We start from the raw sequence: 20,125 nt of genomic DNA on the forward strand, positions 1-20,125 counted from the left end.
GTTCAAGTGCAGTGAATGACTCGTGAGCCTCCTCCTAGGCTGCGATACTGGTAAGATGTGTCCTCGTCTGGTGTTCATCTCTCCATCAGCTTTCATACTACTCTTACTAGGGATTGATATTTAAAGCCACATATAACACCTATTCTAAAGAATCTCCACTGGTTCCCAATCAAATTCAGAATCTGCTATAAACTATTATCAATCATCCATAAAGTCATTCACAACATCACTCCACTGGACCTTAGGATTCCTCTACAATCTCATGTCTCCTCCCGTCCGCTGAGATTAGCACAGAGAGGCACCTTACAGGCACCACCTATCAAAACGACATTAAGTAAAAGAGCTCTTTCCACGGCTGGTCCCAAACAGTGGAACTCGCTCCCACCTGACCTCAGGCTGGAACAATGCCCAATCACGTTCAAAAAAAGGCTCAAGACCTGGTTATTCTGTCAAGCCTTCTCTTAACAATACTCAGCTTCCACAGCTCCCTCAGACCTCCCTTACCCAGAGCAACCCCTTAAGTACCCGTTAACTTATTTTATAAAGCTATAATTGCACTCTCCCTCCACCCCTCTCGCAGTCAACCTTCCTCATTCTAGTTGGCTTAGGCCACACTGGATCATTTCCCTCACCTTGTCACTCCTTGTTCTACCATGTTATTTTGTTTCCAAGTTGTTTTCTTCCTTGTTCACTGTAATACATCTCTCATGTCATTTGTTTGATGGTTTAAATGTAAACAGAGGTGATTAGTAACTCTGTTACCTGAACCTCGGTATAAAAAAGCTTTAAATAAATAAATATACACAGAAAACCCTGCTTTGTATGTAAGTAGCGCTTTGAAAACGAATCAGGGGGTTGTGTGCTCAACCCAATTTCGTGCATAGGTGTATCGCCACTAGCAAGAACTGTTCTAGGGTGAGGAAAGCAATTCTGTGCATACATTCAAATTTCATAAGCACCTGCTCCGGAGACCTGCGTGTGCTGGGACAACTCGTGAATCTTCAAAGCAGACTTTGAAAATTTGAGCTGTTATGAAATTACCCTTTTAAACCATCACTAAACCTCCATAAAGCTATACAGCCACACACACAAGAGCAAGTCCCTGCTGCATGGAGCTTACAATCTAGTCATCCACAAACTCCAAAATGGATATTTCCTTACTATGGAATGATAGACAGCAGGGAGTCCCAGGTCATAAAATTTCCCGGCCAAACTGCTGATACAGATAACATTTTAATGACACTGACATTTAAAGTAATTGGCAATGGAATTCCCTACCACTCAGTCAACTTAATCATGCTTTCCACGTGCCAGAAAACAGAGAAAATCAATACATTAATACTAAGAAACTCAATGGTACCACCATTAATCATTTATTTCACAATCGTCTGCTTTACATGGAAAGAAAAAAAAAGTGGGTGAGTGAGATTGTCCGATTCAACCTGCAGGAATTAGAAACCTTCCATTAATCATAAACCGTTCATGCTTTCTCCAGAATGAGAGTCTCTCTCTGTTTTTAGGCTCTGGAAAAATATGAACATAAGAAAGCTGACTGAAATGGTGAGCTAGTTTGCTCTCTTCCCCTAAATCCTTTGACTGCCCCCTCCCAACAATGGTTTAAGACAATAGCATTTAATTATTTTAGCCCAAACCATAATATGGATTCTTATTATGAGACTCTTCCCCCAAAGGCTGTCAAGTTCAGACAGCTGGACAACAGGGAGCCATTCAACTTGTTATTTAGACTTTGAAGGAACAGGCAGTGGCTTATTCTTTAATTGAGCTAGGCTATGGCGAGGTTTGTAGGAAATGCACAGTCCTGCTAAGCTCGCACAGCATGCAACACGCTTTGCTGCATAGCAGAAAGCAGAACGGCAGACCACTTTCCCGTAGTTAATTGCATTTTATTTCTTCCTGCACTGCACAGAGTATCAGTTCTTTAAAATCTGCTGTATTAGGTCGATGGGTCACATTAGTGCATTTGGGCATCTGGGACCGTTATGTTTTCTGGAGGCCTCTATGCAGCATTCTTAATAATGAGCCTTAAGGCAAAAAACAAAACAAAACAAAATCGCACCTTGAAAAAAAGCAAAAGCTTCTTGGTTGTGGATGTCTCTTACCCACTGCAAGATGTCTGCTGCTTTCTACATTCTGATATTTTGATGGACATTTCTGATTACATGGGATCCACCAAAACACTGCCCCTATAACAAATCATATTTCTTTTCTCTGCTTGTTCACCTTTAGTAATGCTGTGACTAAAAGTAAAATATATTATAAACATTTCTTTGAAAGTCAGAAAGCATAATGTTAATTATTACTTAGGATATTTCTCTAGAATCCTTTGGCCAAAGAGCCATTCACAACTGAAAGGAAAAATGTTGTTCAGGGTTAAAATAAGATGTTATAGGAACCATGAGCTGGAGAGATCTGAATTATGCCAAGGATGGGTGAGATCTTACAGAGGAAGATTATTAGGGGTGTGCATGGGAAAATCTTTTGTTTTGTTTTTCATTTACTATCTTTCTTTTGCCTGTTTTCATTTTGTTTATTGCTTTTTGGTGTATACAGAAACATAGAAACAAGATAAAGCAAAATTTTGTTGATATTTTTTGTGTTTTTTTTCTGACGAGAAATGGATTCAAAATGAAACAAATAATGGCATTGTGATTTCCATGTAGTTTGAAAATGACAACACAACTCTAAAGATTATTAAAAAAAAAAAAAAAAAAAAAAAGTAATTGAGAAATAATGCAGCAATCCACAAGGGCTCTGCATGAAGGAGGATGATCTGGAAGGAACAGGGATTAGGGCCAGAGAGGTCTGGACAGGTGTTAGTGAAAAATTTAGGACTGGAGATAAGTAGGGTTGCCAAATGGCTCCAGTTTTTCAGGCTAGGTTGATCCATTCCTAGTTTTACCCCATTGCATGCAGGGACTTGTAGTTCAGACTTATGTATGCATTCTTTAAGAAAAGCAAAACAAGTCCCTGTTTGCAGTTGAGTAAAACAGGACTGGAACAAAGTGCCCTGAAAATCTGGAGCTAGTTGGGAACCCTAGAGGTAAGTTGCTGGACTAAGATCATGGAATATCAAATAAACCAAGACAAGAAATTTAAACAGGGCTTATTTATTGTAGGTGTGCAAGCAGTGCAAATTGGAGCAAGGGGAGCATTTGACCATAGCTTGGGTCAGTGAGGATGAGCCTGGGCAGCCCCCTAGGAAAAGGGAAATGCCTTCAGTGCCTGAATGTAATCTGATTTGAAGTGCCTGAAAGACAATTTAAATCAAATAAAAAAATATATACATTCTGTATCACTGATAAGAATGTGAGTTTGGGATGGGGGGGGGGGGGGGGGATGAGTCAAGAGGAGATTACTAAGTATGGTAAACTCCCATTTTCCCGCAGATAAGCAAGCTGAATTAGCCATGCTTTCTGGGAGCGCCCCCTGGCGGCTCAATGAGGGAACTTCTCTTAGAACGCTGAAAAACGTGCTCCTGCATGCCTGCGCCGTACCTTCCCGTGCATCTGCCTGCATCGCCTCAGTATTTTGCTTTCCCACACTGCAATGATCATGGGTTCTTCTCTGTCTCACCTCTTCTTATTTTTTCTTCCCTATTTCTCTCATGCTTTCTTTGCCTAAGCGAACCCACAAAAGCGCCTTTCAGTGCTACCATGGTTCCGAAAGCCTCGGGGTTCAAGTTTTGCCAATGCGGGAAAATCATGTCCATCACCGATGGACATAGAGTTTGCTATCACTGCCTGGGGCCGGACCATGACCAGGCATCCTGCTAGGACTGTGACAGGATGTCTTCTCGGACTCAGCGTCAGAGGGCCATTAAAATTGTCAAGCTGAAGAACTTGAAAACTTAGGGCTTGTATGTCCCCTCCCAGCAGTCGGCGCACTCTTCCCCAGGGTGGTAGCCCAAAAGACCGGATGGGCAGAAATGGGAGTCCTCCCTACAACCTTCCTCCAGTAAGTCACGCAGGGCTGAATCCCCGAAGGACTGGGCTGGGGAGGAGAGATCAGTTCGCATCAAGGTGGCCTCAGTGCCTGGGCTGTGTGCCAGCCCTCCGGCATTGGATGTGTTGACTGTGATGCCCCTGACCGGAGACATGCATAGGGCTGTGCTGCCTATCCCGACACATCAGATCACCCGGAGCAAGCTGCCTGATGCAGAGCATTGTCAGAGGCATAAGGCCACTGTGTCGGACCCTGTGGCGCCGAAGCGTGCCCCCAAGCCATCAATGCAGACGGTACTGAAGCATGCAACGAAGCATTCTGCACAGGCGGCGCCAAAGCAGCCTGCATACCGGCTACTGATGCTGACTCCAACACCAGGAAAGGCCAAGGCCAAGTCCCACCACTCCACCTTGATGCACCCAATGCATCAGCATCATGCATCGCACGACTCAATAAAGAAGAGCTCACACTGCCCTAAGACGCCACCAACACGCTTCATCCTCTCCAATGTTGAGGGTTCTGGGCTTTTGGAGGTGGACACTCCATGCTTTTCTCTCTCCTAGGCTTCTGATGAGCAATGTACTTGCCAGGTACTCATAGCCTTGATTGACCACTGTTGGAAACAGAAAGCTGGGCTTGATGGACCCTTGGTCTGACCCAGTATGGCAATTTCTTATGTTTTTATCTTTTCTTAGCAGCCCGGAAACAGAAAAGACTTCGGGACCTGACATCCCTAGAAGTGGGTGCCAGCAACATGCGTCATCTGGACCGTTTCATAGATCAGGTTCGAACAACTGACTCCCCCAAAGAGAGCAGAAGTGCTCCTCCTCCCACCAAGAGGAAGAAGAGAGGAACATTTGGGTCTACAACGCTTCAAAATGCTGCTACCCAATCGGTGTCCCAGATCATGGGGATTCTTCAAACCTTTTTCGACACCATGGCGTCTTCTCAGCTCCCGCAGTCCCCATCTAGTTCATCCACTACAATCTTGGAATATTCTACTGCTTTGTTCCCATGTTGGGAACCCCTGGATTGGGTACAACACAAGGAAGACATCAGCCCATCAACCCCTCAATCGACACAGGAACCAGTGTATTCCTCCCTGCCCTCTCCTTGGTCTTCGACGGGCATACCCTCAGATCCCCCAGAGGACCCCCTGGAACCCACATAATCACCGAAGGATCGATCCTACTCCAGATTTATCGAGAAAGTGGGTGTCACCCTCACCCTAAAGACCAAACAACTACCAGACCCTAGGGCTGAAGTCCATGGCTTGTTCAAGATTTTTGATGCTCCGGCGGAGTCCACCACCCTGCCTTCACACTCAGTCCTGGACACGGTTATGGACAGGGCATGGGAATCTCTGTTCTCAGCACCTGTCACCTCTAGGAAGACTGATCTCAAGTTTAGAATGAGGAAGTCTATCCACTTCAGCCCAGTCCAGTTACCACACTGTTCTGTGGTGGTGGAATTTGCCATGAAGTGGGCCAGCAAGGCCAGGCTGTACTCCAAAGACAGCCTTTATCTAGACAACTTTGGGGAAAAGTGTTCCAGAGATCAATGCTGAATGCTAAAATACAGCAGCACCAATTTTACATTACTCAGTATCTCTACAAATGTCTTCAGACCCTGAAGACAGAGGAAGACCAGGGAGTAGGTGATTGACCCTAGAGATGGGGCATCACCGACATGGAAGAAGGGCTCTGACACCTGCTTCGCACAGTTTACAAGGGGTTCGACATGTCAGCTCGGACCTCCGTAGCAGCCATCGCAGCCAGGATAGCCTGCCCTGTAAAGGGAACAGCTTGTTTGGGGACAATCTCCGGGAAATGGTGTCCCAGCTTAAAGAACAAAGTGTAGCGGTGTCTTCTCTCACGTCCCCAACTGAACAGGCACCACCTAAGCGATACTACTCTGCCTTCTGGAAACCATTACATCCCAGGCGGTCATACAGGCCTTTTTCATCATATAGGCCTGCTTCGTACTAGCCACAAAGACCGCAGCAACAACAACCCCAGCGGAGGAACAAAAGCCGTGCCCAGAAATCGGTGCAGAGCATGGGGCAGAAGCCTCAATAGTCTTTTTAAGATCGATCAGACCACAGCTACAGGAAATGGTGGGCAGCCGTCTAGCTTCCCATGCCTGGGCATGGGCTCAAATCACAACATACTGTTGGGTTCCGAACATCGTCCAGAAAGGTTAACACCTGAACTTCAAATTCAGGCCCTCGTTACCACACCAAGCTCCATCCTCCAAAGGTGTGCGAGATGCTCCATTCTCTTGCAGGAGGTTCACTCACAGCTTCGCCAGCAGGCCATCCAGGTGGTGCCTCCAAAATGACAATTCCAAGGGTTCTACTCCCAATAATTCCTTATCCTCAAGAAAAGTGGGGGACTGTGACCTATTCTGGACTAAGTTGCCGTCAATTGCTTCATTCAGCGGGAGAAGTTCAGGATGACTTCCCTCAAAATCATTTTGCATTTTCTGCAACCAAATGACTGGATATGTTCCTTGGACCTCAAGGATGCCTATGCCCACATACCAATACACCTCTCTTCCTGGCACTACTTTTGTTTCCAAGTCAACAAAGAACACTACCAGTACCGAGTGCTGCCATTTGGCCTCTCCTCAGTGCCCATGGTGTTCACATAATGTCTAGCAGTAGCTGTGGTCCATCTCTGGAGACAAGGATGGAGAAGGTACAGAGAAGGGTGACCAAAATGATAACGGGGATGGAACAGCTCCCCTATAAGGAAAGGCTGAAGAGGTTAGGGCGGTTCAGCTTGGAGAAGAGACGGCTGAGGGGGGATATGATTGAGCTCTTTAAGATCATGAGAGGTCTTGAATGAGTAGATGTGAATTGGTTATTTACACATTCGGATAATAGGAGGTTCCATGGGACCTAAACGTATTCCTGGAGGTGCTGATGCATCCTCTGAGCCAATGCAATCATCCTCACTGAAGTTTCTCAAGTGGAAAGTACTCATTCTAGTAGCAATAACTTTGGTGCAGAGGATCAGCGAGCTTCAAGCACTTGTCCATGTGCCCTATCTTCACTTCTACCATGACAAGGTCACCCTTCGGACACACCCATCCTTCCTCCCGAAGGTGGTCTCAGCGTTCCATCTCAACCAAACTATAATGCTGCCAACCTTTTTTCCATGACTGCATGCTTCTGGCTGGGAAGCTCTGCTTCAGACATTAGATTGAAAAAGGACGTTGGCCTACTACAATCAAAGGACTAGTATGCCCAACAGACATTCTCAACTATTTCTTTCCTACAAACCAAATGCTCCGGGATTACCAGTAACTAAAAGTACCTTAGCGAATTGGTTGACCCAATGCATCTATTTCTGCTATTCTGCCAAGTGTGAAAGGTTGCCTTCGAAAGTCAAGGCACATCAGCTGAGAGCAGTAGCTACATCAATCGCACACTTGCAACAAGTGCCAATTCAGGACATCTGCAAGGCAGCTACATGGCCTTCATTGTTTTTGGATTTGGATTTAGATATTCCGCTTTTTGGCACTTCAAAGCGGATTACATTCATATACCTTCATGTCTCATTACTGCCTCCATCAACACGCCAGGAGCGATGCATCCATGGGGCAGGAGATACTGCATTATGCTACCAACTCTTAAACTGTCCACCACTTTCAGGGACACGCTGCACAGAGGATCCCACTCATATACAAGCATCCACAATCTACCTGCTCACATGGAGAGCTGTGCTTCCTTCCCTGGCTGGTGACTCCCAGACAGCAAGGCTAGTTCAACCTGCTTATCCGCAGGAAAAAACCAAGTTTGCTTACCATAAGCTGTATTTTTTGTAGATAGCAGGATGAATTAGCCATGCGTTCCCACCCTCCTCCCTGGACAGTTCTATCTTCTGCCTGCTCTACCTTTTGGCGGTTACTGCTGCTCTATGCTTTCTCATAAACTGTGGTGATGCAGGCAGATGTGCAGGAAGGTACTACGCAGGCATGCAGGAGCATGTCTTTCAGCTTCTTTTTTTTTTTTAATTTATACTTTATTAAATTTCACATTATATCTCAAGACAAATCTTGACATGAAAATTTGACAAGGCACAGAAAGGAACATAATCTAGCCTCTTACAAAACAAGTCCTCAATATGGGAGGAGCATTTTCACAATTTCAGGGAAAAAATATTCACATATTTGCATAAGAAATAAATACTGTGCTTCGAACGAGGCTAATTTTAGAACTCTAGCGCTCCTATGTCAGATCTTAAATTGCCAACTAACAGGCCGATACAGTACAGTGTGCTCCAGCAGAGTGCACTGTTAACCTGTGGTTGGATGCGCATTTTCGACGCGCTAGCTTTACCTGGGGTGGCCCTATTAGTTATTCCCGCGTGATTCAGAAAGTAAAATGTGCAGCCAAGCCGAACATTTTACTTTCAGAAATTAGCGCCTACCCAAAGGTAGGCGTTAATTTCTCTTGGCACCGGGAAAGTGTACTAACCTCCGACTTAATATCATGGCGATATTAAGTCGGAGGTCCCAAAAGTAAAAAATAATTAAAAATTAAAAAATAAAAAATTTTAAAATCAGCCCGCGGCTCGCGGGTTGAAAACCAGACGCTCAATTTTGCCGGCGTCCGGTTTCCGAACCCATGGCTGTCAGTGGGTCCGAGAACTGACGCCGGCAAAATTGAGCGTCGGCTGTCAAACCCGCTGACAGCCGCCGCTCCTGTCAAAAAGGAGGTGCTAGGGACGCGCTAGTGTCCCTAGCGCCTCCTTTTACCACGGGCCCTAATTAGCATATTTTTATTTACTGTATCGCGTGCATAGGACACTGGCCTGTGTACTCGCCCGCTCTCCCGCATTTCTTTCTGTATCGACCTGTAAGCTAGCTCATTTACAGGCAATTTATCAGTAAGGAACATGGACAATTGTGATGGTTGAAAGAAAATGTAAGACGAGCCCTTAAATTTAATGCAACACTTGCAGGGGAACTTTAAAAAAAAACCACATAGCTCCTACTTGCAATGCTCTTGGGTTTCAAAATCAGAAATTACTGGCACCTTTTCTGGGTCTATTTACGTCGTTCAGCTTCTAAGAGAAGTTCCCACATCGGGCCGCCAGGGGGCACTCCCAGACAGTATGGCTAATTCATCCTGCTATCTATGAAAACATTGTTTATAGTAAGCAAACTTGCTTAAACGGAACTATAAAATAATCTAACAGTTCAAGAACATAAATATTGGACTGATTTTTCCCTTAAATAATTTTTTCTCAGTCTAGTATTTTGCTACCTACAATGTATTATGAATTCTCATGGTTGAGTACAAGTTACACATTTGAGAGTAGAGCATTAGCTTAAGACAGGCTATTGCATATACGTCACAAATTGTATCTTTTTTTTTAAATCAAACATGAAATAATTCAGGCTTGCAATGCTCTTAGCCACAGCCCAAGAAATCCATTCAAGAGCCTCTAGAGGTGACCACAGGGCCATCAGATTAGCTCTTTGAAATTAGTGTAATGAACCAGTTCTTAGAGAGCAGACAAGTCTAGAACAATACTTAAAAGATGACAATCTAGAATAATGGTTCCCAACCTTTTTTGTATCGTGGCACACCTGGTAGGGTCACTTCACTGTGGCACCCCACCCACTTCCCCATAATCACTTTCTCCTCTCTTCCCTCATCACCTACCCCTTGGCATTATCACCTTCTCCCTTCCCTCTTCCTCCAGCATCATAATTAAGCCTGTCCCCTAGCATCATCATAATCATCTTACTTTCCCTATTCCCCAGCCTCCTGGCATCATCATCATCACCACGTTCCCTCTCCCACCATATCTTCCCCCTCCCTCGTATTATCATCACTTTCCCTCTCTGTCATTTCCTGGCATCAACATCACCTTCTTTCTCCACTTCCTCACCCCTGGCATCAATATCACTACCTTCCCTTTCCTTCTACCCCCCCCCCCCCCCCCACATTATCACCTTCTACCCCTCCCCCCCCACATTATCACCTTCCCTCTCCTACCACCTCTTCCCCCCACCCTTGCATCATCATCATCACCACCACCTTCCCTCTCCTTCACCACTCTCCTGCACCCCCTGGCATCATCACCTTCTTTCTCCACCCCTGGCATCATGATCATTATCTCACTCCCTCCTCCTCACCTCCGGAGTCATCATTATCACCATTCCTCTCCCCCACCCCCTGGCATCACCATCTCTTCCCCACCCCACCCCTCACATCATCATCACCACCTTCCTTCTCCCTTCACCCCATCATCACTTTCCCTCTCCCTCTTCTCCTCACCCCCTGGCATCATCTCTTTCCCTCTGCCTCCATCCCTCTCCCTCACCCCTTGGCATCATCATCAACTTCCCTCTCCCTCCATATCTCTTCCCTATCCCCAGGCATCATCACTTCCACCACCTCTCCCCCCCCCCCCATCATCACCACCTTCCCTCTTCCCCTGACATCGCCTCCTTCCCTTTGCCTTCACCCCCTCCCTCCCCCCTGGCATCATCAATTTCCCTCTCTCTCCATCCCCTGGCATCATTGCTTTCTCTTCCCTCTCCCTATGCCATCACCTTCTGTTCCCTTTCCCTTCAACTCTGGCATCACTTGCCCTCTCCCTCACTTCCTGGCATCATCATCTTCCCTCTCCCACACTCCCTGGCATCATCACCTTCTCTCTCTCTCCATTCCTCCTCTCCACTGACATCATCATCAATCTTCCATTTTCCCCACACCCTGGCATCACCTTCCTTCAATCTCCCTGGCATCATGATCACCTTCCCTCTCCTTCCACCTTTCCTTCCCTCCCCACCCCCTTGAATCATCATTTTCCCTCTCCCTTCATCCTTCTTCCCCAACCCCTGGCATCAACTTCCCTGTCCCCCATCTCCTGGCATCATCACCTTCCCTTCCATCTCCCCCCCCGTACACAATGTGGCACATTCATCTGTCCCTTTCCCTACTCCACTCCCAATCCCTGAATAGCAAAAGTCTGGAAGCAGGCTTACCATGTGCTGCTTCTTCCTCCTTTGCCAGCCTCCCTCTGCAATTTGAACTGCACGGGGCCAGCAGGCTTCACAGGCCTAGAGCCCCATGCAGTTTCTGTTGCACAGGAGAGCCAGCAGAGAGGAAGCACGAGTTCTCTGATGCCCCCTGCTGGCAGGAGGATATTCTGCAAGTCTGGGGAAAACAGGAAATGAGACTGCAGCCGGCACCCCTACACTCCAGCCTCAGCACACTGGCTGGTAAACGCTGATCTAGAAGGTAAATACGAAGTCTGATCCATGTGAAGGTAAGATCCTGAGAAGTCAAATCCAAGGCAAGGGTTAGAAATGGAGCAGAAGCCAGGAGCAAAGGGAAGACAAAAAACAGGAGTAAACTGAAGTTCACAGGTTAGGAAAAACAAAAAAGGAGCCAGACACCAAAGTTGGAAAGTAGAATTGTTTTGTAAGCTTAAGGTAGGTCCAGGAAAAAGTTAAGTACCACAGGGAATCAAAATTGGCCCCTGTTGGCCCATTCAGAAGACAGAAGACAAAATACTCTGGACTAGAGGTGGGCTATATGGCTAGTGGCTAGCTAGACTGCATCCAGCTGCAAATAGCAGACAGCTCACCAGAGAGCACTGGTTTCAAGACCAGCTGCTGAATGGTGTACCAATCAATAGTCAGCTACATTTTTCAAATACACTATTAACTTTTAATGAATATGCATGTAATAATCTTTTACTGAGCCTTATGTTACAAATTCACCAAAAATGGCTGACTCCTACATAATCATCGTTTATTTATTATACATTTTTCCAGTGAAAGAGCTCAAAGTGAGTTACAACAAATTCAGATTTACAACAGTGTTTGTAAGTTTTTCTGATATAGCCAAGATAACGTGTAAGGATGACAGCAAAGTAAGGCACAGTAGAGGAAGGTAAAAAAGGTTTACTAGAAAAACAGTGGGGGGAGGGCATAATGAGGCAAAGGTATCAGTAGGGAACATAAGGATATAGGGGTTAGAAACAGACTAAAAGCAGTTCAGGTGTCTATCAAAGCAGTCTTTTACAATGATGACTAGGTAAGATACAAGCTAATTTCTAGGTGGCTGGAAACAGTTCTTTCTATCATTTGTTTTTTTGGTAGTGATTGGGTAAGGTGCAAGATATTTTCTATGTGACCGGAAGCATTTCTGTTTTGTTAAGTAATCTTTTATGGCCTTAGATGGGAGATGCTCTCTTTTCCATGAAAGTGTGACACAGTACACCATATACATTTTAATCTCTTAAATGCGCTTAAATGTAATAAAATTTGCACAGATTCTTAATTTGCCTAGATGAATCACAAAGCACCATGCAATATTTATTACAGCATATATATTTGTTTAAATCTATTTGTGCTGCATCCGAAAGTCATTGAGAGGTTGTAGAACTGGGAGCACCATACTTGACAGGCATTTTTGAATAATTGAAGGGCATGAGATGATTTATGAATATTGCTTTGTTTTGATCAAGGGATGTCGGATTAATTATTGAAAACATCTCTCCTGCTTTCTCCCAGGAGACAACATTGTTCATAGGCCTTAAAGTCGAAGGGCTGTCTCAGATCAAAAAAGATTGCTGCTGTTCTTGTACAGAGGATATGACTTTCACTAAATATTGCATAGTCTGATGAATGTTCATAAAAGGAAAGACATTTAGCAAACATGCTAAAATGATTTCGTGCTAATAAAGCTTAGAGTATCAAATTTCTGCTGTCAAAACAGATCTTAGAGGAAGTCATTGCCCATCCAGCAATTTATGAGGTGTAGTTGTGGAAGTGGTCATAGTTGAAGACTATACTACATGGAGTCAGCTGGAAACCCTAGCAATTGGCATAAGAGTTCCTTTGTATGACGTCCCAGTTTCATACTATACAGCAGTATTTTCCAACTTTTTCAAGCCCAAGACACACCTACATTACCTTATCTCCCACATGTGGGTGCAAGAGCTGCTCCACTGCTTCAAAACTAAGAATGAATCATATCTAGCCCTTAGTGCACATTCTCCCTCTCTCAGTCAGCCTGGGTATGAAACAGAGATTGGAAGAACTCAAAGGAAAAAACTCAGGGTGGGGAAGATGAGGAAATGCTGTGTGAACTCTATATGCCACACAAAGCAGGGCTTAGTTATCCATGTCCGGCTTGCTTCCCATTAATTACCACACTCCAAGGCTCATGCTGTAGCTAGAAAGAAGAGGCATGCATAATTACACATGTTCTCAGAAAGGAGCTCCTACAGGTTTAAGAGCTTAGTGATCAGAGCATTAGGCAGTGGTGACTTTTTTTATGTGGCATACCTGATCAGATCTGAAGGCATGCCAGTGTGCCATGGCTCACTGGTTGGAAAACACTGTGTACTATAATCCATTTAGAAACTAGCTCCAAAACTGGCCGTTCCTGTTATGCATCCTGTCCGCGCACGGGCCTGTTCACCTCCATGGTTCCATGGCAGATCCCGGGTCAGCCTCCCTAACGGCAGCTGCAAGCGCTTCTAGGCCTTGGCGTCCCGCGGTGGTGATTGCCAGGCCTTCCACTGCGCACCAGGCCTCACGCTGGAGCTCGGCATCCTCGGCTGTGTTGGCCATGCCCCTACGTGCATGCGCGTGGATTGCCCGGCCTCTTGTAGGGCCAAGGCAGTCCTAGCTCCGTGTCCTAGCTCCGTGTCGTGCCCTGATTGACTCCCTGTTATAAGGAAGTCCCTGCTTGTAGTTCCTTGCCTTGGCATGTGGTGCAGTGCCTAAGGTGAAGAGACCTTGATCTGAAGTTGTGGGTTCAAGTCCCACTCTCAGTGCTTCCTAGAATTGATTCCTCGCTCATGAGTCCCAGCCCACACATCCATGAATCCAAGAACACTTGTATCAAGCTCCCATTCCAATTCTGGAACTGGAACATGTCTGCCTTGTTCAGCTGCTCGCCCCAGACCTCGCTCCTGTCGATTGGTTCTGTCCCTGACTGTTTTGTCCGGTCTTCCGTGTTCCCACCGATGGCTGGAGACGTGGCCTGGTAGGATGAAGATCGAGCACTGCTTCGGGTCGGCGTGTATGCTAGATTGTCACTGCATTGTGTCTTGTTCCAGGATCCTTCTTGTTCCTGCTTCCTAGTACTCCAGCATCCCCAGGTAGAACCTCCGGACTGTCTTACTGGTACTGACCTCGGCTTGTTCCTTGACCTGCTTGTCTAATGCCTGCCTTCTGACTCCAGTCCGCTCCTCAACTTGCCTGCCTGCCACCTGCCTTCTGACTTCAGTCTTCCTCAACCTGCCTACCTGCTGCCTGCCTTCTGACCTCGGCCTGCCTGTGACCTCGTCTGACCTCCGGAACTTGACCTTTGCTTTTCTGACTGCTTCTCGGACTGACCCCCGGACTCTGACCTCTGCCTGCTTGACCACGTCTCTAGATTCTGGCTCTGTTCCTAGCTTTGTCATCACCTATGCTATTCTGTTCCTCCTTGTTCCATCTGATCTCCAGTCTCGAACTTGACCGCGCTCCCCTTCTGTCTGTGGGCACGCCGGACTTCCATCTTCCAGGAGACCCTGCAAAGCCCACCGAAGTCCAAGCGGCCCGGGACCTCAGGCTTCCAGTGGTGAAGTTCTTCCTAGCCTCTGTCTCCTCCAGTGCTCCACCCCTGGGGGCAGTTGCTTCTTGGTCCCTACCCACTGCCTCAGGACAAGGGTCCACTCCCGAGTGCAACAGTTCCATTCAAGAGCAGTCATTGATGTTAAAAATATTTATTTGCATAGCAGCATCAATGTACATAGTGCCATACAATGTAATTCATATGGATACAATACCTTTATCCAACAGCCTGCAGCTTAAATTCAGAGAGAGCCACACTTTTTCATGATAATTCATTGAGAAGCATACAAAGAAGCAGAACCATTTCTGGATTTAACCACTATGCTATAACACCAGAGCTCAACTTAATAATACTATTTCTGGCACCTCAAAATGAGTCAAATTTCAATTGTGGGAATTAAGAAAAAAATCCAGAAATGAACTGGAATCCTACCAGATGAAACCTACTCAGCTTCACCCAGAATCTGGGAGAAGAGACAATAATGATCTAATCTAGAAGAGTTCACTCACGTCTAATATACAACTGGGGAGAATGGAAGCAAATTAACATCTGTGTCAGAAAAAGTGTTCCTTCTAAATCCACAGGCCAAAATGAAGCCTCAGCTTCTCGGATCTGGCCTATGAACTGGACTACAGCAGTGGCTTGGTCATGAGTGGGCCTGGGTGGGCCATGGCTCACCCACTTTGTGCTCAGGTTAACCCAATAAGCATTGCCTAGTGGCCCAAGAAGAGAGGATCTGTCACAGGGATGCCATGGCATCAGGTTGGACACCCAGGGGAGTGGCAGCAGAAGAGAGGCGGAGACTGCAGGTTGCTGAGAAGAGGGGATGGCCGCAAGACCATTGGTGGACTCCATCCCACCAGTGGCCAAGAAGAGGAAGAGGTCAGAAGATTGCCAGTGGACCCCATTCCATCAGTGGTTGAAGAAAGAAGTGGCCTGAGTGGACTCCATCTCATCGGTAGCCCAGAAGAGGAGGCCTGAGAGGCCACTGGTTGAACCCATCCCACCAGGTAGAAGAGAAGAGGAGGAGGTCCGAGAGACCATCAGTGGAATTCATCCCACTGGTGGTCAAAGAAAAAAAATAACCTCACCGGGAGGGAGCCCATTCTCCTGCTCCTCCACCTGTCCTAGCCCTGTGGCAAGCAAGTGCTTTATGCTGATCTTGCGATGCACAAGATCAGCATAGAGGAAGTGCTAGCCCTGCAAGACGGCACATGAGGAGGAGCAGCAAAATGGGCTCTCACTTCTGCTCCTGATGGGGAGCCTGCCAGTATTTTGAAAGCCATGGCTCACCCACTTTGGGTTCAGTTCAACCCAATCAGCATTGCCCAGTGTCCCAAGAAGAGAGGTGTGAGCATGTTTGGTTCTGCCTGTGGGAGGGAAAGGGAACCTGGATGACAGCATGTGTGTGAGAGAGAATCTGTGTGAATGTTTGGGGGATTGAGAGCTTGAATGTAAGAGCATGTGAGAATTAAAGCCTGTGTGTGTGTGTGTGTGTGTGTGAATGCTAACCTGCATGTGAGAGAGCATGTATAGGTAAGAGCCTGTGTGTGTGGTGGGGGTGAGAATGGAAGCTTGTGTGCAAGAGAGAGCATGTGCAAGCAGGAGCCTATATATATAGGAGTGAGAACCTGCATGTGTGAGAGAGAGAGCTTGTGAGAGTGAGAGCCTCTGTGCGTGTGTTTATGGGAATGGGAGCCTGCGTGTAAAAGTTTGTGAGATTGAGAGCCTGATTGTGTGCATGTGGGATTGGGATCTTGTGTGTGAGAGAGAGTAAATGAGAGTGAGAGCCTGTGTGTATGAGAGAGAGCATGCAAGAGTGGGAGCTTGTGTGAAAGAAAGCGTGTATATCAGAGAATGCATGTGAGAGAGAGCCTGTGCATGTATGAAGGAAAAAGGAAAGAAGACAGGAGGAGAGAGAAGAAACAGGAATTAGAAAAAGACACACAAGGGGGAAAAAGAAACTGGGACCAACCAATTAGAGAAAAAAGATCAGGCAACAAAGATAAAAATAAAATATTTTGACTTTCAGCGATTGGAATATGCCTTCTTTGGGAATATGCATTTCTTATATCTTTGTATTTTGCTTTTTCTTCAATAGTCAAGTGTTCACAGAGTCTGGTTTCTTGGGTTTTCCATTTGTTTTGTCTGTAGGTTTCTGTTTCTAATTTGTAGCCCATTATTTTGTATTAGGTAAGGGTCTCTGTGCTGCGCATGTACGATAGTGGTGCAGTATTTCGGCTAGCGCAGGGATGGCGAACTCCAGTCCTCGAGTGTCACAAACAGGCCAGGTTTTCAGGATATCTACAATGAATATGCATGAGAAAGATTTGTATGCACTGCCTCCATTGTATGCAAATCTATCTCATGCATATTCTTTGTGGCACTCGAGGACTAGAGTTCACCATCCCTGGGTTAGTATGTAGTTTCTCTGTAGGGATTTGTAGCAGTCCGACTTATTCTGTTTGCCCAGTAGGTGGTATATTACCGTTCTAGGGCCTGGTGTAATGTTTACTGCTGTTTTGAGTCCTGAGCATTACCGCTGTTGAGGTGAGGTATGGCATGGCTCTATGTGTTATTTATTCTTTTTATAGGGGTTTGGCAGTGGAGGGAGTTTATTTTGGTGTCACCGAGCTGATACCAGAATTTGAATACATTTTTTTTGCATGTCCTAATTCTGTTCTACACCCATTGCCAATTTTAAGTTCTTATGATTCTTTTGTGATTGTTGTTTTATTGTTTCTATGATGATCTCTGAATTTTTGGAAAGAAGAATCATAAAAGAATACATTGATATTTGTTTTATTACATAATTGGATCTGATGTTCCTGTTAAATGTTCTTTGTTTACGTTTTGTATGATATTGTTGTGTATTCAGAAGCTGCGTGCATAACTGTGCGCACAAACGAATGCTCACTGCGCGCACAACTGAGTGCACACTGCATGCATAACTACACGCAGAGCCGCGCTTACGACTACACGTGCGTATTGTGCTCACACGCATAACTTTGCGCACATTGAAGCACATTACCAGTGCGCCTAGACATAGAGGCAATGGCACCGGCGTCCAAGAAGCCCAGAAGGCACTCTCTTTGCACAGCCTGCCACATCAGATCCACGCAGCCTGAACTGGAGTCCTGCCTATGTCAACATTGCGAAGAAGCCCAGGGGGGACCAAAACCTGGTCCCTCACTGTCTGAGGATGGGTCCGGAAGCACTATATTCGATAGCAGCCCGGATCTATGCAACATAAATACAGATTAGTAAGGCATTTTTAATGTTGGTAAGTGCTTGAAATATTTTAGAGTTCTCATGATGCATGGTGGCTGTTGCAGACTACTTAGATATCCGTTGTCAGGTGCACTCTAAGGCATTATTTATCGATAAGCGTACAACTAATAGGGCCTAGACCTGTATGCTCACTGCCCACCCATGTTAAACCTGGGCCCCCCCAAAAAAATTCAGTTCTGGCTACGCCACTGTTACAGAGAGAGCAGAAATCCTCCAAAAGGAAAACCCAGGCATACGATACCAAAAGAAATCATAATGACAAAGCCAGAGTTAGCCCTATTAGAATAACTATTGAAAGTAATGACAGTAGTTTTGCGAGAAGTTCCTCTTCTCCATGATGGTGTCATTGTCCTTTCAACACTCTGAAAACAAATCAATAGCACTAAGGGTTTAAAATTAAAAAAAGAAAAAATATCAGTTTTAAAATATAATCCTTTCTGGACACTTCCTAGCTTTTCTTCTGGCTTTTTATAGCTAAACTGAGATGATTTCTGAGGAGAGAGGAAATCAATGGTTTTGTGACGTGAGAAGTAAGTATGTAGGAGCTTATAATATTCCAGGAGAGGTTTTTCTTGTAATGCCAGATAATCTCCCCCCACCCTGTGTTATATTGTATGTATATTTTTTGAAGTCTAAACATAAAATGGAATGTGTAGACTGTAGATCTGTAAATACTCTTTGGGACAAGCATTGGAATAGTACAGCAATATTGAGAATTAAAGAAAGACTCTTATTAAAAAATAGAACAAAAAACCCTTCTTTATTTAACATTTTATGGTTGTATCTCTGCATGTGTTAGGTCACCATAAAATTATTCAGTCTCTAGATCCATGCGTTTTTTTGGTTACAGAAGGTAAAGTATATTTACTGTAATATAATAATTTAGAGAAAGAAACAAAGAAATATGAAATAAAATAGTAAATAAAAACAACGAAAGCACTCCAAAGAGCAGTCGCTGGACAGTATCCTGGGTGATGATTCGTTGGCGGCAGTTATTTCGTCTGGTCATTTGTATTTGCAAAATAAAGTGGAAAATGTTATTCGTCATTCAAACATCAGGATAATAGAATTTTCCTAAGAAAAAACTGGTATCCCCCTTGGAGATGCTGCACAGATATTTTTTGGAAAATGAAAGTCTTAGAAAATTTGATTCCCCCCCCCCCCCTCCCCCAGTTTCGAAGGTTTATTATTTGCCATTTCCTAGCGTGTAGCCAGATGGACTCAGGACCAGTGGGTTATGTGCTCTTCTGCTAGCAGATGGGAGATGGAGTCAGATTTCAAAGCTGACGTCACTCTATTTATACCCCTGCAGTGACCTCAGCTCCTCAGTATCTCTCAGCCTCCTAGCAGATGCGGACATTATCCCACACACTAGAATAGTGTTAAGAATTACAGCAAAAAAGAAAGATTTTTACCTTAAAGAAGATCGAGCCCCACTCTCCTGCGGTGATACCTAAGGGTCCCTCCCCCAGTTGAGAATTCGTGAGGTGATTTTCGATGTCCCTCAGAGGTATGCCTTGGTCTGGTAGCTGGTTCCCGGCATGGGCTTAGCCCCCAGAGTGGCTGAAAGGTAGCGGGTGCACAACCGAGCATGGCGGTGAAGGTAAAGCCCTCTCCCCCTGCAGCTGGAGACCTTCCTGACATGCGATCAGTAAGCGCTGAGACCAGGTAAGGAGACAACTATAAATTCAGGTCTCCGGGGCTCGGATTGCCATACCGATTCCGTCTTTTCTTCCAGCGAGGTTAAAAGGGAGCACTGATCGGGTTAAGCAGCCTTGGTTGGGCTAGGCCCCGATCCGGTGCAGAGGTCCACACACGTGGAGACCCTCGGAGGAGCCATCTTAGACGCAGGGGGCGTGGGTGCCATCTTCCCTTCTCGACCGGTGGTACACACGGGGCAGGCAGGACAGACAATGCGCCCAACTTGGGCGCATCCAATATAGACGCGTGCACAGCTGCGTGCATAACTGTGCGCACAAACGAATGCTCACTGCGCGCACAACTGAGTGCACACTGCATGCATAACTACACGCAGAGCCGCGCTTACGACTACACGTGCGTATTGTGCTCACACGCATAACTTTGCGCACATTGAAGCACATTACCAGTGCGCCTAGACATAGAGGCAATGGCACCGGCGTCCAAGAAGCCCAGAAGGCACTCTCTTTGCACAGCCTGCCACATCAGATCCACGCAGCCTGAACTGGAGTCCTGCCTATGTCAACATTGCGAAGAAGCCCAGGGGGGACCAAAACCTGGTCCCTCACTGTC

The 20,125-nt window shown here is 45.8% G+C and overlaps 2 long non-coding RNA genes across 6 annotated transcripts in view; one reads left to right on the forward strand and one right to left on the reverse strand.

Annotated features, from left to right (window-relative positions):
* The window catches only part of LOC115092764, a 135,252-nt gene extending 124,137 nt beyond the window's left edge, over positions 1–11,115 (reverse strand). The window contains exon 1 of the long non-coding RNA XR_003857072.1: positions 10,972–11,115. This is a non-coding gene — a long non-coding RNA (uncharacterized LOC115092764). The remainder of the gene's footprint in view (positions 1–10,971) is intronic.
* A 37-nt stretch (positions 11,116–11,152) lies between these two features.
* Positions 11,153–20,125, forward strand: part of LOC115092763 — a 213,003-nt gene continuing 204,030 nt past the window's right edge. For 2 of the 5 annotated variants that reach the window (XR_003857067.1, XR_003857069.1), the window contains exon 1: positions 11,185–11,255. This is a non-coding gene — a long non-coding RNA (uncharacterized LOC115092763). Of the gene's footprint in view, positions 11,256–20,125 lie in introns of all 5 variants that reach the window. The other 3 variants (XR_003857068.1, XR_003857070.1, XR_003857071.1) reach the window with 3 other exon arrangements.

The sequence above is a fragment of the Rhinatrema bivittatum genome, chromosome 5 (genome assembly GCF_901001135.1).
Source record: "Rhinatrema bivittatum chromosome 5, aRhiBiv1.1, whole genome shotgun sequence".
In the NCBI taxonomy this organism is placed as follows: domain Eukaryota; kingdom Metazoa; phylum Chordata; class Amphibia; order Gymnophiona; family Rhinatrematidae; genus Rhinatrema; species Rhinatrema bivittatum.